The sequence below is a fragment of the Myodes glareolus genome, chromosome 11 (assembly GCF_982192425.1).
Source record: "Myodes glareolus chromosome 11, mMyoGla1.1, whole genome shotgun sequence".
In the NCBI taxonomy this organism is placed as follows: Eukaryota; Metazoa; Chordata; class Mammalia; order Rodentia; family Cricetidae; genus Myodes; species Myodes glareolus.
Window position 1 is genome coordinate 44091742 of NC_142036.1, and position 21465 is coordinate 44113206.

A 21465-nucleotide genomic window follows, 5' to 3' on the forward strand; every position below is an offset into this window, starting at 1 on the left:
TCAAAAAACTGAGGTAAAGCTGTCTATGGGAAGATACATTTTTAAAAAATATTTATTTATTTATATTTTACACTCATCGGTGTTTTGCCGTGAGTGTTGGGTCTCCTGAAACTAGAATTACAGACAGTTGTGAGCTGCCATGTGGTTGTTGAGAACTGAACCCGGGTCCTCTGGAAGAGGAGTCAGTGCTCTTAACCACAGAGCCATCTCCCCAGCCCCCAGGAAGATACACTTTTAAAATTAAAAAAAAAACAAAACAGAACAAAAAAAAACAAAACAAAACAAGAACAAAAACCCCACCAGACATTGGATCCTTTAATCCCAGCACTCAGGAGGCAGAGGCAGATGGATCTCTGAGTTTGATGCCAGCTTGGTCTCTAGAGCAAGTTTTAGGACAGCCAAGGCTACACAAAGAAACCTTGTCTCAAAAAAACCTAAAAGTTAAATATATAATATAATATAATACAGTACAATATAATATAATATACATAACATACAATTATCCATTTTTAAGTGCACAGCTCATGGCATGACACCTTCGCATGGCTGTGTAGCTGCAACCTTCACCTGTTCCCAGAACCTTTTCATCACCCGAAACTCTATGCTCATTAAACAATAACTCCCATCGTTATCATGCCCCGGCCCGTGGTAACTGCTGTACTGTTAATTATGTCTTTGTGAATGCCAGTTCTCCAGGAAGCTCAGGTAAGTGCCGTCATACAGTATCGTACCTTCATCACCTGCTTATTTCACTTAGCGCAATGCCTTGAAGGCTCGTCCCGGACCCAGCAAGTTCCAGAGCCAACTTCTTGATCAAGGCTGAAGATATTCCATTCACCTTTGCTACACGTGACTCATGCATTCATCTCTAAACAACGATCTCGAGTTGTTCCACCGTCTGGTTATGGAATGCTGCTGCCAATGATCATAGGTGTGCAAACTCCGGACTCTGCGGGGTATGGATAGAGAATTACAAGATCACGTGGCAATTCCATGTTTGGTTTTGGCCACCATCTCCACATTGTTTTCCACTGAGGGCACTATTTTTTTTACCAGGGAGACAGCAGTGTTCTTCTCTCCTCATTCTTAGCCTTCAGCTTGGGTAAAGTTTGGGCGTAGCTCCCAAGGGTTCACACGCAAAGCTTGCTTTTCACTGTGGTGACATTGAGAGAGGTGGGACTGTGTAGATCATTTGGCATCACTCTGGGAGATTAAGAAAGTTCCCTTTGGGTCATGGTTACTTCTTTTGAGATGGTGTGTATATATATGAACAGAGCTAACCCCTCGCCCCCAGTCTCTGACTTCCTGTCTTGGCACATGGTCTCTCTATTGGGCATGACCTGTCACCGTAAAACCATTTGCCATGATATTTCTCCCTCAAAGGGGTCCCTGTACCAGAGGCTGAACAGATAGGCCACCTAGCCTTGAACTTCAGCCTCCCAAACTGAGAGTTAAATAGGCCTGTTTTCTTTATGAAATATCCAACCTCAGTTATTTTTGTTATGGCAACTGAAAATGGACAGATATGGTCAATAATGACTCTTGTTTTCTGGTGTGTGTGTGTGTGTGTGTGTGTGTGTGTGTGTGTGTGTGTTAAATTATAGCTCTCTGAATGAGTTTGAATTACTACATTACTGTGGCTTTGATTTGCATTTCTGTAATGATCAATGATGTTGGAGAAAGGGTAAAAGTCTTTATATATATATTAAACTATTAAAGAAATAGATCACATAGTTTACAGAACTTTTGAAATATACAGAAACAAAAATTAAGTCCTAGAAAAGTACAAAAGAAGAAAAACTTTTTAAGAGAGACAAATACTTAATACTTCAGGATACCCTGCTGGTCTTTTTTCCACTTAAATAAAATTTTCTGGGAAAAAAAAATGACTTAGGAGCAAACTCCACACCCAACCCTGTCCCAAAAAGAAACCTTTCTTGTTCAGTGAAGAATTTTCTAAGTTTTTTAAGGGCTGTGCTGGAAGAGGGAAAATGTATCACTGATTGCAGTCTCCTACCAGGTTTCTGTTTTGCAGAGTGGGCAGAAGAGTGGGGGCAATGGTACTTTCAGGGGCTGTTGGTGTTGGAAGGGAAGGGCTTGGCCAGAGAAGAGTGAGTGACAGGTGAGGCACAGCCTCTGGCAAGGGAGAAGGAACAGATGTCGTGGAAGATGGGCTTGCATTTCTGCCATCACATGGAATTTCTCGTGAAATCTTTGCTGCTCATTGGTGCCTGCTGGAAGGAGTTTGCTCGCTGGGAATGTGGTAAATGTGCCAGAGATGGGAGGAGGCTGAAGAAGGGGAACAGAGTCTGGGACAGACGGAGGTAGAAGTTAGGCACCTAGGAGCAGGGAATGGAGCTAACCCCGTGTGGCCTCTCTGTTAGCATGGACCCAGCATCTTATCTGTGGCTGAGAGTTACCAGATATTCCTGCATTTATTTTCCTGGACTTCTTTATGCTACCATGACCATGTGACTATAATTTAACTAGGAGAGAGTAGATTTGATTTCTGTAACTTCCAGACCAAAGTGTTTTAAAAGCAAGCATGTCCCTCATTCTCCTTGCTCCCTGTCAGCTTTAAGAGGAGGATGCCAAAGCTTTAGGGGTGGGGTCTTGCTCTGTAGCCCAGGATCCTCCACTTCAGTCTCCCGAGTCCCAGGATTATAGGTGTGTGCCACCACCCTTGGTATCTGAACCTTAGGTTTCTACAAACTCAGCAGAGCCACACGGAAGGCAGTCATCTGCCTCTGGACCTGCTTCACACTATGATGCAAAACTAAGCTTGCGAAGAGCACTTTGTACGGCTCCAGTCATCTACCCTGCCTTAGCTAATACACAGAGATGGAGGTGATTCGGGTGACTGGTTTGCAGCCTTATTAGGTAACATGGAGACCTGAGACACAGTGCGCTGTAGGGACAGCTGTGACTGTGTAAGGAATTGACTTCCTTCTGTCTCTGTTTTGTACCACGCTAGTTGCACTCCAAGGCTTGCTCCCACGTGATCAGAGAACAACAGGCCTGTCTGCTTCCTGTTCTGGGCCACAGGATGTCAAATGTTTTTCCACATCCACCAATGACAACTCAATGTTCTGTGCAGATTGCTTTGTGCCACTAATCTGTGAGCTCAAGGGCCTGGACCGGTTGGTACTAGAGTAGATGCTAGGCTGGGTCCACACAGGCATGGCTGTTGACAGCGATGCTTCTTCTGAAGAGGACAGACAGGGTTGCCAGATGGACAGAGGGCAAATCACTTGATCTCAGCTTTCCTGAAATAGAAAAAGTTCTTTTGAAGATGCTAAAGAAAAATGAAGTCATTTTCCTCTTACAAGGACTGAAAGATGTCTTTGGGAAAATTACTTTCGGAAAAAAAAAAAAGACGAGGGGCTGGAGAGATGGCTCAGCAGTGAAGAGCTCTGACTGCTCTTCCGAAGGACCTGGGTTCAATTCCCAGCACCCACATGGCAGCTCACAACTGTCTGTAATTCCACTTCCAGGGGATCTGACACCTTCACACAAACATACGTGCAGACAGAATACCAATGTACATAAAATTAAAAAAATAAATAAATCATAAAAGAGATGAAAACACAAGAGTATTAAAAATGGGAATGAGGAGAATGCCTTACAGACAAGGACACAGATTCGAGAAGCTGGAGCAAGTTCAACAGCTCAGGAACAACGTTCAGGATTCGTATTTTAGAAGAAGTGCTTTCATAGCGAGATGATGCCAAGCAGAAAAAGAGGGATGGCATGCCCTAATGTCAGATGTGGGATGTTTCACGTCAGACTTCTTTCTCTGGCTGTTAGCTCTGGGTTATGGAAATACTTACATACTTACCATGCAGGGCCAGCCATAAGTCAAGGGTTCTGTCCCTGAGCCAAGCTCAAGCTGGATGTGCTGTCCCCAGCTATTCCTCCAAACACTGTGAATTTATTCTCCTGGGAGAATACCATGTGCTGGGAGTAAGAGGCAGTTATGTGTATAGGCTTGCTTTCCTACAGTGCATCACTCTTGTACCTTTGTGACAGGAATTAAGTGGATTTTACTTGTTGGTATAGAGACTGCAGAGTTGGACCGGTTGTTTTAATACCTACAAAAGTAATTTCTCTTAGCATAGATGCACTTTGATTGACTTGAAAAATCCCTGCCTGCAAAATCTGCACAAACAAAAGAAATGCAGGGAGATATGCTATAATAAGATTAAGCTCAAATGGCAAGGCAAGTGCTGAATTTAAATTAATTAGCAATGCCACCCACAAAACGGTCTTATTCACCTTTTCTCCTGCACTGTGGCGAGAGCAGAAGCATGGGGCCAGCTCTGTGTGGTTTTCTCACCGCCTTCTTCCTCCATGAAATTTTCAGTGTCCAGCTCGACTTCTGCTTTTTCCATGGAAACTTCCTGAACTTTCCTAGTCTTTAGCTTCCAGGCATCCATTGGAGAGCAGTGCAGTGAATCCCCAAAGCTCAAACTGTGAAGGCGGGTAGACAACAGACCAGTCACATCTGTGTGCAGCTGCATAGCTGAGTGTGGGATCACTGCCCACTCCAAGCCTCAGTTTATTCCTCTATAAAAATGAGACTAAGAATAACACACTAGAGCACCCAGCACAGTTCCTGATCCCAAGTAGACAACTTATGTTAGCTGTCTTAAGTTTAGTAGTGACTTTCCACACCACTTTGGGCAGAATTATGTGTGATGGATACTCCAACTGGCCAGCACACCATCCATTACTCTTATTTTAAGATATATTTTAAATCATGTATATAATCTGCGTATCTATGCGTGGATATGTGCATATGGGAGTGCAGTTGCACACAGAGGCCAGAAGAGGGTGTCAGGCCCCTTGGATCTGGAGTTATAGGCTGTTGTGAGCTGCCAGATGAGGTTGCTGGAAGGGAACTCAGGCCTTTTGCAAGAACAGTGAGAGCTTTTAATGCTGAGCCATCTCTCCAACCCCCACCCATCCTTCTTACACCAAACAGATGAGAATTTAAGGTAATTTCAGAGTGGACACAGTTGTGGGCTGGGTTGGGCTAAGAAAACCAGTGGCTAGGGGTAAGGTCACACACTAGGTGAGTCTCGGTGGGAAAACACGCCTGAACAAGTTCTCCATGAGTGGTACAGGAAACATCCACAAGACTCCAATCACTGGAATGACTGAGGGAAACCCCGGGGCAGCAGTTATCAGAGGAAAAATCTGACCAGGAACTGTGACTACATGTTAACTCAGTTTCCAAAAGCACCGCTGGTCACAGCCTTTTGTTTGATTCCTGCTCGAGCATTTGGACCATGCTTGGAATTCAGAAATGGGCTAGAGTCCCATAAGAAAAGTTTAGTTCTTAGATGTTGCCCCATCTATCTGCCATACAAAACTATCACAATCTAAATAGCTAATAATAGAAATGTATGTCTCACAGTTTTGGAGGCAAGGAAGTCTAAGGTTAGGGTTCCGCTCTATTCAGTGTCTGGGGAGACCCACTGCCATACTCCCTCACAGGTCTTCACACCATGGAAGGGGTGAGGAGGATATAGCCACTGATGCGATCTGAAAGGACTTTAGGATTTAATTGCTTCCCAAAGTCCCATCTATCCCCCCCTCCTTATTTTGAGGATTAGCATTTTAACACAGGTGTTTACATGGGACACACATATTTAGACAATGGCAGATTCTAAGGGGGTTGATGGAAGAGGTCACACTTGACATTTTTAAGAGAATTACACATTGTGTGGTGTAGGAGGGTCTTCTTTCTATGTGTTTGTTTCATTGGTTAAATAATGAGACTGTCTTGGCCTTTTGGTAGGATAGCAGCTTAGATAGGTGGAGTAGACAGAACAGAATGCTGGGAGAAAGGAGGCAGAGACAGAGAGCCGCCGTGGAGTCAGCCACTAAGTCAGACATGCTGAATCTCTCCCAGTAAGCCACAGTCATGTGGTGATACACAGATTATTAGACATGGGTTAAAGCAAGATGTGAGAGTTAGCCAATAAGAGGCTAGAACTAATGGGCCAGGCAGTGTTTAAATAAATACAGTTTCCGTGTAATTATTTCGGGTAAAGCTAGCCGGGCAGCCGGGAGCCGGGAAGTGGCCTGCTGTTCCTCATTACAACAATTGTGTGTATGACGTGGGGTGGGGTGCACATATGTGTACAGCTGCAAGTGCACATGTGTGCACATATGCATGGAGGCCAGAGAATAACCTCAGTGTCATTCCTTAGGTAGCATCCATCTTTTGTTTCTAACCTTTATGTTTATTTTATGTGTATGAGAGTTTTGCCTACGTGACTCTGTGCACTCTATATACATGCAGTACCAAAAGAGACCAGAAGAGGGCATCAAGCCTCTGGAACTGGAGTTACAGACTGCAGTGAGCTGCTATATGGGTGCTGGGAATCCAACCCAAGTTCTTCAGAAGAGCAGCCAGTGCTCTTAACTACTGAGTCATCCTTCCCTTTCCTTTCCTTTTTTCTTTCCCTTCCCTTCCTCTCTCTTCTTTTCTCTTTTTTTTTCTTTTAATGAGACAGGAACTTGTCATGTAGCTACTAAATAGTCTGAGCTGGCTGGCCAGCAAGCCTTGGGGATCTGTCTATGTCTGCCTCCCTAACATTAGAATTACTAAATACACACACCACACCTAGCTTTTTTATGTGGATTCTGAGCATCAAACTGAGGCCCTCACAGTTACAAGGTAAGCACATTACAGACTAAACTATCCCCTTAGCCTAAACAACACATTTTAGTCATCTTTTAAAAAAAGGCAACAAATTGCCTTCTACAAAGGATCTTGACAAATCTGTTAACTCTAACAAGTGTGGTAGGCCCTGAATTATACAACACAAGCTACCAGAGTTTGTTTTTGTAGCAATCAGCTTACTGATAGTCATTGCTTGCCCATGGCCAGTGATAAGAGCCTGGACCTCAGAATGCTCTGGCCTCTATGCATGCATGCATGAATGTAAATCCTCTCATCCTCACATGCCTGCAGCACACACGTGCACACACATGCACACGCACACACATGCACACACACATGTCCATCATACTCCCACACATGCACAGGAACATGAACCAAACAACAGTCCAAACAAGTTTAAAATAATTCTCCTTTCTCAGATGTTTGCTGTGAAGATGAAAGGAGCTGATTTATGCAAAGAATTCAGCCTAATCTCTGGCACACACAAGCCTCAATCCACGTAAGCGAGTGTGATAATAACTATCCAGCAGTTTACATTGTTCGTCTGTGTCTTCAAGCTGTGCAGATGAAAATTCATCGGATTGTGAAACTTGAAGACAGCCCCTTGTGATTTTGAGAAATCAGCACCTTTTTTAAACCAATAAATCTTCAGAGCAATGCTCTGTGGGTATTAACAACAATAAGGATAAGGGCTGTCACTGAGAATCTGTGTGAGACATTCAGAAACTAGACCCACAGGGAAGGGAGGTCAATATAACCTTCAATTACCTGAGAAATCTGCTCTTCTTCCAAATTGAGTTGTTCCCTTACCCTCAGCAAAACAGGCCTCGGCTTCCTCTGTGACTTGAGGGAATGTCTACAAATCATCTATGCCCTTGAACTGAATCTGAGAGAGCCTGCGTAATGACATTATACACCTAACACAGCAAGAATGAGCTGAAAAAGTAATTCTCCTTAGAGAACCTGGAAAAATAGTGGGCCCTTTGTACGGTCTCTGCAGTGATGTCATTGTCTCATTGCCATTGAGAAGGGGCCGCAAGGTTCAGTTTGGGCTGAGCCCCAGCCGTAATGGATCGCGCCCCTCACCTGGACCCTCTGTGAACAATAATCCCATTGTGAGTTCACATCCCTTCATCCTGGGGAAGGGACACAGTCACCTGATCTATATAAGGATTGAAACGCCCCCAGCAATCTTATTGTCTTATTTCTAGGGTCTAAACAGGAGGGCGCAAAGCAACAGCCAGGGCTAAGTGCTAGCCCAGGCACCCAGGATGCGGAGGCTGCCGGGTATGGCTCCTGACTTCCTGCAGTCTACAGTTTCATCTGCAAATAAACCATGAGCGAGCATGAGTTGAAGACATGCTCTGTGGATATGAACAACATACCGGAAGCGCAAACTAATCCTGGCTTTTACGTGGGACCCAGTGGGGAAAAGGAGAAGTTAGGCATGGAAGTAAAGCAAGTTTTACATTGAAACAAACACAGATAAAAGATGTGGTACCCGAACTTTGTCAGGTGTGAAGAACAAAGGGGTGAAACCGACAAACAAACAAACTCCACCTACATTAGCCTACGGTGAGAGTGGACACGCCCCTTCCTCCCCACACTGGGAAACGTTGTCTTCTGTTTCCTAGAGGGAGCTGTATGGGAAGAGTTTGACCTGAGAACAGGGGATTTTCGGGGAGGACCTCTAACACAATGAGAAAGACGCTGGTGGATGGCTGGAACCCAGCACCCCCGGCGAGGGGACCACTGGCTGAGGTTGGCAGCCACCCTCCCCTGCCTGGCCCTTCCCCATTGCTCCCACGGTGCAGTGTCTGCTCAGCTTAGGTGCCCATCTAGTTTTATGTTACTAATGAGTTTTCCCTCAAGATACTGATGAAGTCGGGGACAAATTGGGACAACTAGCATGCATAGAGGAGAGGGGAGAGAAGAGACATCTAATATTGACTAATTCTTGTTTCCTGCTATACACGGTTCTTCTATCTTTGGAGTCAGTCTATCTGATGCCCACGCCAGGGCAGCCGTCATTTGAACCTTCCTCCCTTTCGCATCCAGTCCAGGGTCTGGAAACTGGTGTGACCGTCACACAGTGATGAAGGCATGAGAAGGGGCGGTGAGATGAGATGAAGAGCAAAGGAGGAGATGGAAGCAGGGGACACAAGGCCACAGTGGTATCAGCGGGAGGCGAACAGGAAAACTCCAGACGCGGTGTAACCTGAATGTTCTTGGGTCCTCACCCCAGAACTCACTGAGCTCTGGGTTACTTCAGCACCAAACATAGAAAAGGTCCTAAGTAATACATAATGGATAGCTGTACATTTAAATGACCTCTTCAAATTCTTAATAATTCTCTTATAGGGCAGATTATTTGAAAGGTATGTCAGTTTCTGAGATTCTTTGACAGGCACTGTTAGCAGTTGTTTTAGTATCAGAAAAGTTTGTCACACACAAACGAAAAAACAACAAAAAAAAAGAGTTATTTTGTTTTTTTTTCTTTTTACCTCTGTACAAATAACCACAGCGAGCAGAGAATGCCCATGTTGATGCATGATGCTGCCTGTTGAGCTGATCCCCAGTGTTTGCAGTTCTGTGGCATCGCCATAAAACTTGACGCCTTAAGCGACAAAGCACACGTTTTTATACCCTGCAGAACTTAATTTACACGGTGCTGTGGCTTGAATGCGTCTCCCGGAATTTATGTACTGGAAACACAATCCCTACTGTGACAGTGTTGGGAGGGCCTTCACTGGAGCTTCCCTCACAAGAGAGTCTCTGTCATGAATAAGTTAGGGGCATCGTAAAAAGGGGCCTGTATTAGTTACTTCTCTTCTTGCCGTGACGAAACACCTGATGGAGCATCTCAAGGAAGAAAAGATTATCTCGGCTCGTAGTGTAAGGGGTTATGGTGGTGGGGAAGGCGTGGTGGCGGGCAGCCAGTCACATGGCAACTGTGGTCAGAAGGCAGAGAGCGATGAATGCACAGGTAAACAGGTGCTTAGCCACTTAAAAATATATACGTATTTATTTTTATATGTTATGCATATGAGTATTTTGCTTGCATGCATGTGTGTGTGTGTGTGTAAACAAAGGTACTCACAGAGGTCAGAATTCCATCAGACCCTCTGAAACTGGACTCCATTGTGAGCCACCACGTGATACTGGGAACTAAACCCGGCTCCTCTGCAGGCGGAGCAAGTACTCCTAACCATGGAGCCCTCTCTCCAGCCCTCACTTGCTTTTTTTTTCCTTTTTATTCAATCTGGGTACCCAGTCTGGTTAACCCAGTCAATAATGCTTTGGGGAAACTGCTTTTTCATTCATGTATGTATCTGCTACTGCGTAGGTGTTCCTAGAGGCCAGAAGAGAGTAGCGACTTCCTTGGAGCGGAAGTTACAGGTGGTTGTGAGCAGCCTGATACAGGTGCTAAGACTCAAACTCAGGCCAGCTAGAGAGCTGCAAAGGCTCTTAGCCCTTGAGCCATCCATCTTTCCAGCCCCACTCAGCCGGTTCTAGAAACTGCCTCACAGACAAGCCCAGAAGGCTGTCTCCTAGGTTAATCTTGGTCTAGTCAAGCTATCAGCATTGACTATCAGAAAGCTGTCTGTAGGGGTCGCTCTCACGCTCTGCCCTTCCTCTTCCTGCCCTATGTTGATAAAGCCAAAAGGAACCTTGATCTTTGACTTCCCAGCTTCCAGAATTGTGAATCCTTTTCTGTTCTACGGGAGCACAGTCTCAGGAACCCTCTTACGACATTACAAAAGACTAAGAAACAGCGCGTTTCAAACCTGTTTGAGAAATGACGGAATAGTCTGCAGTGGGTTGATGATGCTATGCTATTCATTGGGGTACAGGGTAAAGATGGATCCCCCCACCCTCACATCTTACCCAAGAATTAAGTCTAGTGTTGTCTTAGTTAGGGTTTCTACTGCTATGAAGAGACAGTGTAGCATGATTAATAAAAACCCAAAGAGAGAGAAATTGGGGTTCAACCTGAAGGTCAGAAAAGCAAAACAGTCAGCCACTGGTTCTTACCTCTACCTCAGTCTGAAATGGAAATCCTGCCTCCAGGAATCTCAGAATGAGACTGTGTCTAAGAGCTGTCTCTTCCCGCCTTATATTCCTCTCTAGTGCTGGGATTAAAGGCATGCACCACTGCTGCTGGTTTCTATGGCAAACTAGTGTGGCTACTGGGATTAAAGATATGTGTCACCACTGCCTGGTCTGTAAGGTTGATCAGTGTGGCTGTTTTACTCTCTGAACTTCAGGCAAATATTATTTATTAAAATACAAATAAACTATCACTGCGAGACACCATGATCATGTCAACTCTTATAAAAGAAATATTTAATTGGGGTGGCTCACTTACAGTTCAGAGGTTCAGTCCATTATTGTGGTGGAACATGGCGGCATATCTGGTGTTATATGGTGTTGGGAAAGCAGGTGAGAGTCCTATGTCTTGCAGGCAACAGGAAGTGATCTCAAATACCGTGAGTGACTTGAGCCTATGAGATTGCCTCACAGTGACACACTTCCTCCAACAAAGCCACACCTCCTAAAAGTGCCACTCCCTTTGGGGACCATTTTCTTCCAAACCTCCACAAATGCTTAAAGAACTAAAGCGTAAAGCAAAACTAACTTGTAAATCAACACAGAAACTAACTTTAATATATACAGAAAAAATTTTAAATGATCATGGGATGGGTAAGGTCTAAAGAAGACTACAAATCCAGAAACTAAACAAAATAACTGACGGATGTGGCTACATTAAATGGCAAATTATTCATCTAAAAAGAAGCTATGAGGGCTGTAGAGATGGCTCAGTGATTAAGAGCACTTGCTGCTCTTGCAGAGCATCTGGGTTTGATTCCTAGCTCCTACCTGGTAGCTCATAACTCTCTGTAACTCCAGTCCTAGGGGGAATCTGATGCCCTCTTCTGACCTCCACGGGCACTGCATGCACATGGTATGATACATGCATGCCAGTCAAAACACCCATACACATAAAGTTTAAAAGGTAATAAGATTTTTTAAAAAATCCATGAATAAAATAAAAACAGAGTGGCTAATCTGGACATAAAAAGAGGTCCTCCTCCACCTCACAAGCCACCTCCAGGACATCTTAGCTCAGCAGGACTTCTCTTCATAGATGCTATACCTGTCTCTCCACTGCAACAAATTTTTTTTGAGGGAGACAAAGTCTATACAGAAAAATTTGGGGTGTATGTCCTCAAACTCGACGTAACATTTGAAATCAGAGGAGTATGTGGGAGAAGGAGAGGGGAGGACTTTTCCAGTTATTTTCCACATGCAGATGTTTGGAACAACAGTGAGTGTTGTCAAGGTGATTGAGAATCTGGATGCTGCTGGCGGGGAGAGGTGACACACGTGCAGCAAGTGTGAAGAGCGACACAGACTCTGGCGATCAGGAAGCAAGGTTCTATGCATCCTAATCAGTTACCGTTCCTTTGGAACTCTGGGTTGAGAAAGCCCCATTCCCACCTCTCCAAACCCTACCCTCTCAGAAAAACGGCCAAAATGCCCAGTTCCGCATTCCTGATGGTTGCACCAGTTGTTCCTATGAAGCCGCCAGCTGCCCAAACACCGCCCAAAGCATTATAATTGGGCACAGACACAGCTTGTAGCGGGTAGGTGATCACCCTACCTACAGGGTATTTAAGCTCCCTCCTTTAAATTGACCATGTGATTTTTTTTTTCCCTGCCTCTTCTCCTAAGTCCACCTCTGGGTGGATGACCCATGTACGACTGCGCATGATCATGGTGCACATAAACTCAGGCAGGTACACACACGATGAATAAATTTACTAATTATAAAAGGGAAAATTATACATAGAAATGGTATTCTCTATAAGGTTTTGAGATGGCTAATCTTGGTTGTCAACTTTACATCTGGAATGAACGGAAATCCTACCAGCTGGGCACATCTGTGAGGGATTTTTCTTGGTTGGATCATGTGAGGTGGGAGACCAACCCTAAGTCCACCATTTGAGGTCAGAAGGACCCCCCTCCCCCACCCCAATCTGGACCATGCCTTCTAGAAGCAGCCCACCCAAAAGAACATGGAAAAAAAGAAACTTTTGCTCGTTGCCTATTTGGCCCCCTTCTTCCTGGCAAGTTCAACTCTCGTGCCCCTGAGCTACTCCTTCTCTGGTGTTAGAACACGTGTCTTCAGGATTCCACTGTGGGCTGAAAACTAGAGGCTCTCCTGGGCTTCCTGGGACTCCAGCAGCAGATGGGACAGCTGCGATGTTCAGTCTCCTGGACTGAAAACTACCAGGTCCTTGGCCTTTCTGTCCGGAGCCAGCCATTGCTGGATTACTCAGACCGCAGGCTGTAGCCACTCTAATAAATTCCTTAAATTATATATATATATATATATATACATATATATATGCATATATATATGTATATATATATTAGTTTATTCTATCAGTTATGTTCCTTAGAAAAACCTGACCAACACATATTTCTAGAACTTAAATACATTAAAAATGCCATGGAATTGTTAGAAAGAGTTGGGGAAACTTATACATACTGATAAATACTTTTTAGAGCACTGTAAGCACCCACAGTACACTGTGAATAATGTATACAATAGGCTATAATTGCACGTAGATCTGCATGTATGTATATACACATATACGTTCATATATTCAAATATATATGTGTACATGCACATAATATATATCTATTCCTCCCCCAAGGGCATAAGACAGGGGGCTGAAAGGTAGTGTCATCAAGAAGTAAACACTTATTCTCAAAAAGCCACTAAGACAGAGCTGGAGAGATCGCTCAGTGGTTAAGAGTGTTGGCTGCCCTTCCCAAGGACCTGGGTTCAATTCCCAGAACCCACATGGCAACTCACAACTGTCTGTAAGTTCAGCTCCAATGGATCTGACTCCCTCAAACAAGCATACATGAAGGCCAAATACAAACACACATAAAAATTAAATGAGTAAATAAATAAAAATTACTTCTTTAAAAAAGGCACTAAGATTGGAGATGCTTGTTACTGTAGCACAGGGTAGTCCTACCCTGACTGATACAAATAGGAGAGACTTTACAAGGTTTTTTTTTCATGCATTTCTCTACAGTACATGCAATAATCACAGCTTATGAATTACTCATAAGCCATTTTTAAAAATTGACTTCTTAGCAAAATTATCAATTACTACATGTCAACAACCCTTGGGACTATTGCTAAGTAGAAATTGCAAAGCCTGAATTCAAGGGCAAAGTGGAAACACCTGCCTGAGACCTCTCCTGCAGGCCAGGAATGTGTCTGCAGCCTGAAGAGCTATGAAACATGAGAAGTGCTGTCCAGCCAACAACCAGGAAACCTGGAGATGAATTACCCACAGAATTATGATGACCCTGGTGGGAGGTCAGGATAGAAAACTTTTGCCTGCCCCACCACAGCGCTGAAGGCCTTCCCAATAGGTGGTAGACCCACAGGGGTTGTCTTTGCCCACATTATGTGTCATGACTCTTGAACAGAGAGAATTAAGTCACAGTCATTACTAATTCTTGTCATCTCATGATGCTGGCTCTTCTAGACATGTCCTCAACAGAAAAACAAATAAATAAAAACCGCTGACTCAAGACATTCAGACTCTTATCCCTGGTGGTTCCTGCCCTTGTTCGAATCTACTTAACTCACTGACAGAGCGCCTCCTCTCTGCCAAACCTTGTAATTGCCAGCTGCAATAAGACAGTTCTACTCTCCTGTTTTTAGCCTGGTAGAGACAGGCACGTAATAACAACTCCCCAGAAACATAGATAGTACCACCCTTTCTGAAGGGGGGTGGGTGGGTTCCAATTATTTCCAGTCACAAAACAAAACAGAAACGACCTTCTTGTCAAATGTAGTTATTCCACTTTTTTCAGGTGGACAAAGATCGAAAGAGATGAACTGACTTTCTTAAATCTGTCGTTCCCCCAGGAAAGGCGCGGTTTCCAGTTTGCTCTGCCCAGGTTGTCACCTCTGACTTAAGGGTCAGGTAAATAAGGGCATCAATGGAACAAAAGGCAGAGAGGCACAGAAAAGGGGTGAGGGTGACTAAGCCATGAGTCAGAACATTGACCTTCAGAACAGGGCACCGAGACTCAGCTTCTTGTTTCTGCTGCCCCCACAGGACAGGCAGAGCCCTGGGAACCTCCCTTGGGTTAGTTAGGGTAAGCCTTCCCTCCATTTCTGTCCTCACCCTCCCCTTCTGAAAGTGGAAGAAAATGTCTGATTTGCTGGAGGCTGGCGGCAGGGACAGAAAAGCCTTCACAGGAGGTCTGTTGTTGAACAAAGAATCCTAGAAGTAGATTTAGGCCCCGCTACAGACAGCTGAGGTCCCAAGTCCGCCCCACCCAGTCCCTTCAGAAGCCGAGGCTAGGGACTGGTCACGTCCATCTGCTATCAGCTCTGATATTTTTCCCGATTAAGCTCTCAGAAACCAGTGAATGAACAACCTGGGGATCTAATTTAGGTCTGTTCTTGGTTCCTGAAGAACCTAACCTGAACAGAGTGTAATAGAGTTCCCAGCCCAGGGCTTTCTTCATGTGGGGCTTATTTCCTGCTGCGGGAGTATCTTCCGCTGCTTCAGCCAATAGTCACTGAAGCACGAGCCCACGGTGCTGCAGGAGCGCCTTCCGCTCCGTCAGCCAATAGCCGCTGAAATACCAGCCCACTGGGGCGTGGTATATTTCTCTTTTAAAAAGAGCCACAGAGCTCGGCTCGGGCCACTTGGTTCCGGCTCTTGGTTCTGGCTCCTGCTCCCGGCTCCTGCTCCAGCGACTAGGCTCCCTTCCTGACGGTTTATGGTGTATGTAAGTTTTACCCCCTAAAATAAATAACCCCTTAAAGCATAGCTGGTGTGGGATTGATTCGCCGTTAATTTCCCCACTCAATGAGGCAAGTAATGAGCGGAGAAGCCACTAGAAAAGCCTGGAAGCTGTGACCAAGAGGTCTTTGGGGTGGTGTGAGAGCCAAAGTTATGTTTTAAGTTGTAATTACTATGCCTCAAGACCCACGAAACAACAGTGCCTCTGACCTATAAGCCCCTTGCCCAAGGACAAATACTTCCTGAAATGCTGGAGTTGTTTATGGCAGATAACAGTCACATGTTTTTACTCCCCTAAACAAAGTTTGTTTGACCTAACTACACAGGATGTGCTTGATCACAGGTGGGCGGGAAGTACATAGGCTGGAAATATGCCAGGATGTATGCTTGGCCCTGATTGGACCTGATGGAAAATGTGATTGTTAGCTTTGCCTTTTTAAATTCCTGCTAACAGTGACTCAGGGTCATTTCCTTAGGAATCTGGATATGGATTTGGCCAGAGTCCATCACTCTGGCCTGTATTTAATTAAAGCTTGTTTCAAATTCGATTTTAAATTGTGGTAGTGGTCTTATTCTTGACTGGTGGGATTAATAAAGGTCTTTCCTAGGCTCCACTTTAGACTAGGGTTTGGAGGTACTTCTGGTCTTTGAGCTGATGACCAGCAAGATGCTGGGGTCACACAGAATAGAACCAAGGGCTTCTAAGTCAAAGAAGGACAATTCTGGGGTGCAAGTGAGTGCCTCCGCTCTTCAGTGTAATGGGGAGTCTGATATAAATACATTCTTGGGCTTCTTTCAACAAGTGGCCCAGCTAGCGCTAAAATGTTGACTAAAGAGAGAGGAAGTACGCTGACTGGGAGCTGGGGAGATGGCTCAGTGGGCAAGAGCACTTGCTGTGTAAGCACAAAGACCTGAGTTCAAATCCTCAGTGTCCATCGAAAAGTCAAGTGGCTGAGTATATGAGTTCCTGTAACCCCAGAGCTATGGGAGGCAGAGACAGGAGGATTGCTGATTCAACACTTGCTTCAGTTTCAAAGAAAGAATCCATCCTCTGGAAGGTACTAAGACCAAAGGTGATAGAGAAGGACACTTGGCACCCTCTCTGGTCCCTACACATACATGTGCATATGCCACACACATATACTACTAAACCAAATGCACACACATACACTCCACAAGTGGAAGATATAGAGGTGGTTACCTTGTGGCATAGACATCTCTCTGGGACACATGGCTTCCCCACGGATTGTAGAAAGCTGCACAAACATTCTAATGATGTGACAAGAGAAGACAGAACAGTGTCGTCAGAATTACGTCTCCCTGGAAAGTAGTGTTGGGTTTATACTAATGTCACATCATCACGTGCTGGAAAGGGCTGCCTAGCTTTTCAGTTATAGCCTGCTGCCCTTCCTAGGGCTCCCGCGAAAACAGTGGTCAGGGTTGAAAACAGTGGGGCCCGGGGGCCCGGAGGGAGCATTTTTTGTTTTCATTTTTTAAAATGTGTACCCCTGGAGGAAGACAGTGAGGTTGTGTTTTGTGTTGTTGTCTCTCTCCCCTGGCCCTACCCGCTCCCATCCCTGAGGACAAGCAGCCAGTGGACCACAGGACCCCACCCCCCACCCCGGTAGTGACTAAAGGAAGCCTGGTGTGGTAATGCATGCAGTAAATTTTAGGGCAACCTGGGTTGCATATAGTACATTCCAGATCAGCCTTGGTTGTATATAGTGTGTTCCAGACCAGTTTGAGTTGTATAGTACATATATATTCCAGGGTGGCCTAGGTTATATTGTGTGTTTCAAGTCGGCCTGGGTTGTATACAGTGTGTTCCAGAGCGGCCTGGATTATATCATGTGTTTCAAGGCTGCCTGGGTTGTGTGGTGCATTCCAGACCAGCCTGGGTTGCATAGCAAGATCCTCCCTCAAAAGGCAGAGAACAAACAAAAGCAAGCAGAGCAAGAGTCCTCCAGGGGCAGCCAGACTCACCAGAAGCTCCGAACGATGGGTGTGTTTGTTCACAGCCTCGGAACAGCTTGTTCTCCAGAAGGCCCATGTGGGGGCAGGTTCGGGAGACCTTTGCTCTGTGCGTATTTAGCTCACAGTGTCACAACAAAGGGTGGGCAGGACCGTTTAAACAACACATTCTTGTTTCTCACAATGCGGGAGGTTGGAAAGGCCAAGCTCAGGGCGCTGGTGGAGCTGGTACAATAGCCTGCTTTGGTTTGCAGATGGCCACGTTCCTATAGTGTCCTCACATGACTGGAGGAGAGAAAGTCCTGGCTGATACCTCTTTTTATAAGGACACTGGTCTCATCCTGGGGATGCCACCCTCACGACCTCACCTGGCCTCATTACCTCCTAAATAGCACCACTGACTAGGTAGGGCTCCAACATAAGAATTTGAAGGGTACAGAAACATTCATTCTATAATACAGACTATTGAAATTGCATGCCACGGGGCCCTGCTTAGCACAAAAGTTTGATCTCTGTGGTAGACAGAATTCAAAGTCAGCCCAGAAGAGTCCTGCTCCGTTGTGTCCTCACCATGCACAGTCCCCTCCTTTGAGGTGGGTGCGGGAGTCCGACTCAGTCAGATGAGATGCCAAAAGCAGGTCTAGAGGACAAAGAGAACAGAGTGTTTTCCTGTTGTTAGAAAGCTAGCTAGATATTGACAAGGTTGAAAGGCAAATAGGGGTAGACCTGAGGCAGGCAAGCACAAGGAATAGCTTAACAATTTAGGGACTCCACTTGGTTTGGGCTATGCACATATACATTATTTCTAATAATGTATTTGTCAGCCTAAGATTCTCATTTGCAAGTGCTACATACCCGGCTTTCAACAATGAATCTAGCAATCTTATTAGCCACCTAGGATCAACCTGAGCTCAGTTGCACACATACTCTCCTCTGGATAACTGAATAAGCTTCTCATCTCCTTAATGAACATGAAACTTAGATCCCATTTAATCATTATCATCCATTTACAAGAGTGGAAAGGTTAGAGCTAGTTTGGGGTGTGTATGCAATAAGGCAAAACTGTGTTTCCAAGTGAATTTAAAGAGAACCTGTTATTTGCTATCTTACATTCTGCACAATTGGGCATGCATAAAGTTGAAATCAGATGCATTATCAGAAGGTGTAGACAAATTTTTCTTTGGGCCTCCGGCTCACAAAAAGTGACATAGAGACTTATTAAATATGAAAGTTCAGCCTATAGCTTAGGCTTGTCCTAGTAGCTCTTCTAACTTAAATTATCCATTTACATTAATCTACATCTTGCCTCCTGGCCTTTCACCTCCCTTTCACCTTGCACCTCCTGTTCATCTTGATGGCCACTGCCCCGACTCCTACTCCCTGCCCCATCCCTAGATTCATCTCCTCTTCTCATCTCCCTTCCTGGAAGTCCCACCTAACCTCTTCCTGCCTAGCTCTTGGCCATTCAATTCTTTATTAAACTAATTAGGTTTAATAAAGGTGCCTGTAAGACAAGAACTTTAAATCTTTGAAAAAGAAATTGAAGAAGACACCAGAAAATGGAAAGATCTCCCATGCTCTTGGGTAGATAGAATTAACATAGTAAAAATGGCAGTCTTACCAAAAGCAATCTACAGATTCAATGCAATGTCCAGCAAAATTCTTCACAGACCTCAAAAAAACAATACTCAACTTCATATGGAAAAGCAAAAAAAACCCAGGATAGCCCAAACAATCCTGTACAATAAAGAAACTTCTGGAGGCATCAAAAGCCCTGACTTTAAACTCTACTACAGAGCTACAATACTGAAAACAGCCTGGTATTGGCATTAAAAACAGACAGGAGGACTAATGGAACCAAACTGAAGACCCGGATATCAATCCACATACCTTCAAACACCTGACTTTTGACAAAGAATCAAAATATATAAAATGGAAAAAAGAAAGCATAGTCAACAAGTGGTGCTGGCATAACTGGATATCAACATGTAGAAGAATGAAAATAGACTCATATCTATCACCATGCACAAAACTCAAGTGCAAATGGATCAAAGACCTCAACATAAAGCCAGACACACTGAACCTCATAGAAGAGAAAATGAGAAGTACACTTGAATGCATTGGCATAGGGAACCACTTCCTAAATATAACCCCAGCAGCACAGACACTGAGAGAAACAATTAATAAATGGAACTTCCCGAAACTGAGAAGCTTTTGTAAAACAAAGGGCACAGACAAGAAGACTAAACGGCAGCCTACAGAATGGGAAAGGATCTTCACCAACCCTACATTGGACAGTGGACTGATCTCCAAAATATACAAAGAACTCAAGAAATTGGTCATCAAAAGAACAAATAATCCAATAAAAAAAATGAGTACAGACCTAAACAGAGAACTCTCAAACAGAGGAATCTAAATGGCTGAAAGACACTTAAGGAAATACTTAACATCCTTAGTCATCAAAGAAATGCAAATCAAAACAACTCTGAGATTCCATCTTACACCTGTAAGAATGGCTAAGATCAAAAACACTGATGACAACTTATGTTAGAGAGAATGTGGGATGAAGGGAACAGTCCTCCATTGCTGGTGGGATGATGTGGGATTCCCCTCTGTATGCTGTGAATACCATTGTTAATAAAGAAACTGCTTTGAGCCTAGAGCAGAGCAGGGCAGAACAGAGCTAGGCAGGGGTGGGGGAACTAAACTGAATGATGGGGGAAAGAAGGCGTTAAAGAAAAGTCATGGAGCTGCCGCCGGAGACAGACATGGTGTAAGCTTGCCAGTAGGCCACGATCCTCATGGTAAAATATAAAATAATGGAAATGGGTTAAATTAAGATGTAAAAGTTAGCCAATAAGAAGTTAGAGCTAATAGGCCAAGCAGTGATTTAATTAATAGTTTCTGTGTGGTTATTTTGGGAGTCTGGGTGGCCGGGAAACAAACAAGCAACCTCCTACAGCAGTGGGAGTGCAAACTGGTACAATTGCTTTGGATGTCAGTGTCACAATTTCTCAGAAAATTAGAAAACAATCTTCCTCAAGACTCAGCAATACCACTTTTGGGTATATACCTAAAGGATGCTTAATCATACCACAAGGACATGTGCTCAACTAAATTCATAGCAACATTATTTGTTATAGCCAGAACCTGGAAACAACCTAAATGCCCTTCAGCCGAAGAAGGGATAAGGAAAATGTGATACACTTACAGAATGGAGTACTACATACCAGAAAAAAATAATGACATCTTGCAATTTGCGGGCAAATGGATGAATCTAGAAAACATCATATTGAGTGATGTAACCCAGACCCAGAAAAATAAATATATTACTCACTCATAAGTGGCTTTTAGATGTAAAGCAAAGAAAAACCAGCATACAATTCACAATCCCAGAGAACCTAGACAATAAAGAGGACCCTAAGAGAGACATATGTGGATCTAATCTACATGGGAAGTAGAAAAAGACAAGATCTCCTAAGTAAATTGAGAGCATGGGATCCATGAAATAGGGTAGAAGGGGAGGGGAGAGGAAGAGAGGGGAACAGAGAAAAATGTATAGCTCAATAAAAACAATAAAAAAGAAGGTGCCTTAGCAAAGATACATCTTCACGGTGTACTAAAGATTATTTCACAACAAGAAGGAATACACAGAACAGGAAATGGCTATATAAAGAATCTGTCAATCAAAATAGGTAGCCACCCAAATCAAACCACTAGCGACCAAATCCCTGCTTTGTATAGACCTCTGCTTTAGTTACTGTTCTATTGCTGTGATAAGACACTGTGATCATGGGGAGTTATGAAAGAAATGTTTAATTAGGAGCTTGCTTACAATTTCAGAGTGCTAGCCTGTGACACTCATGGTGTGGGGAACATGGCACCTGGCAGGCAGGCATGACGCTAGAGCAATAGTAGAGAGATTTTACATCCTGATCCAAGGGAAGC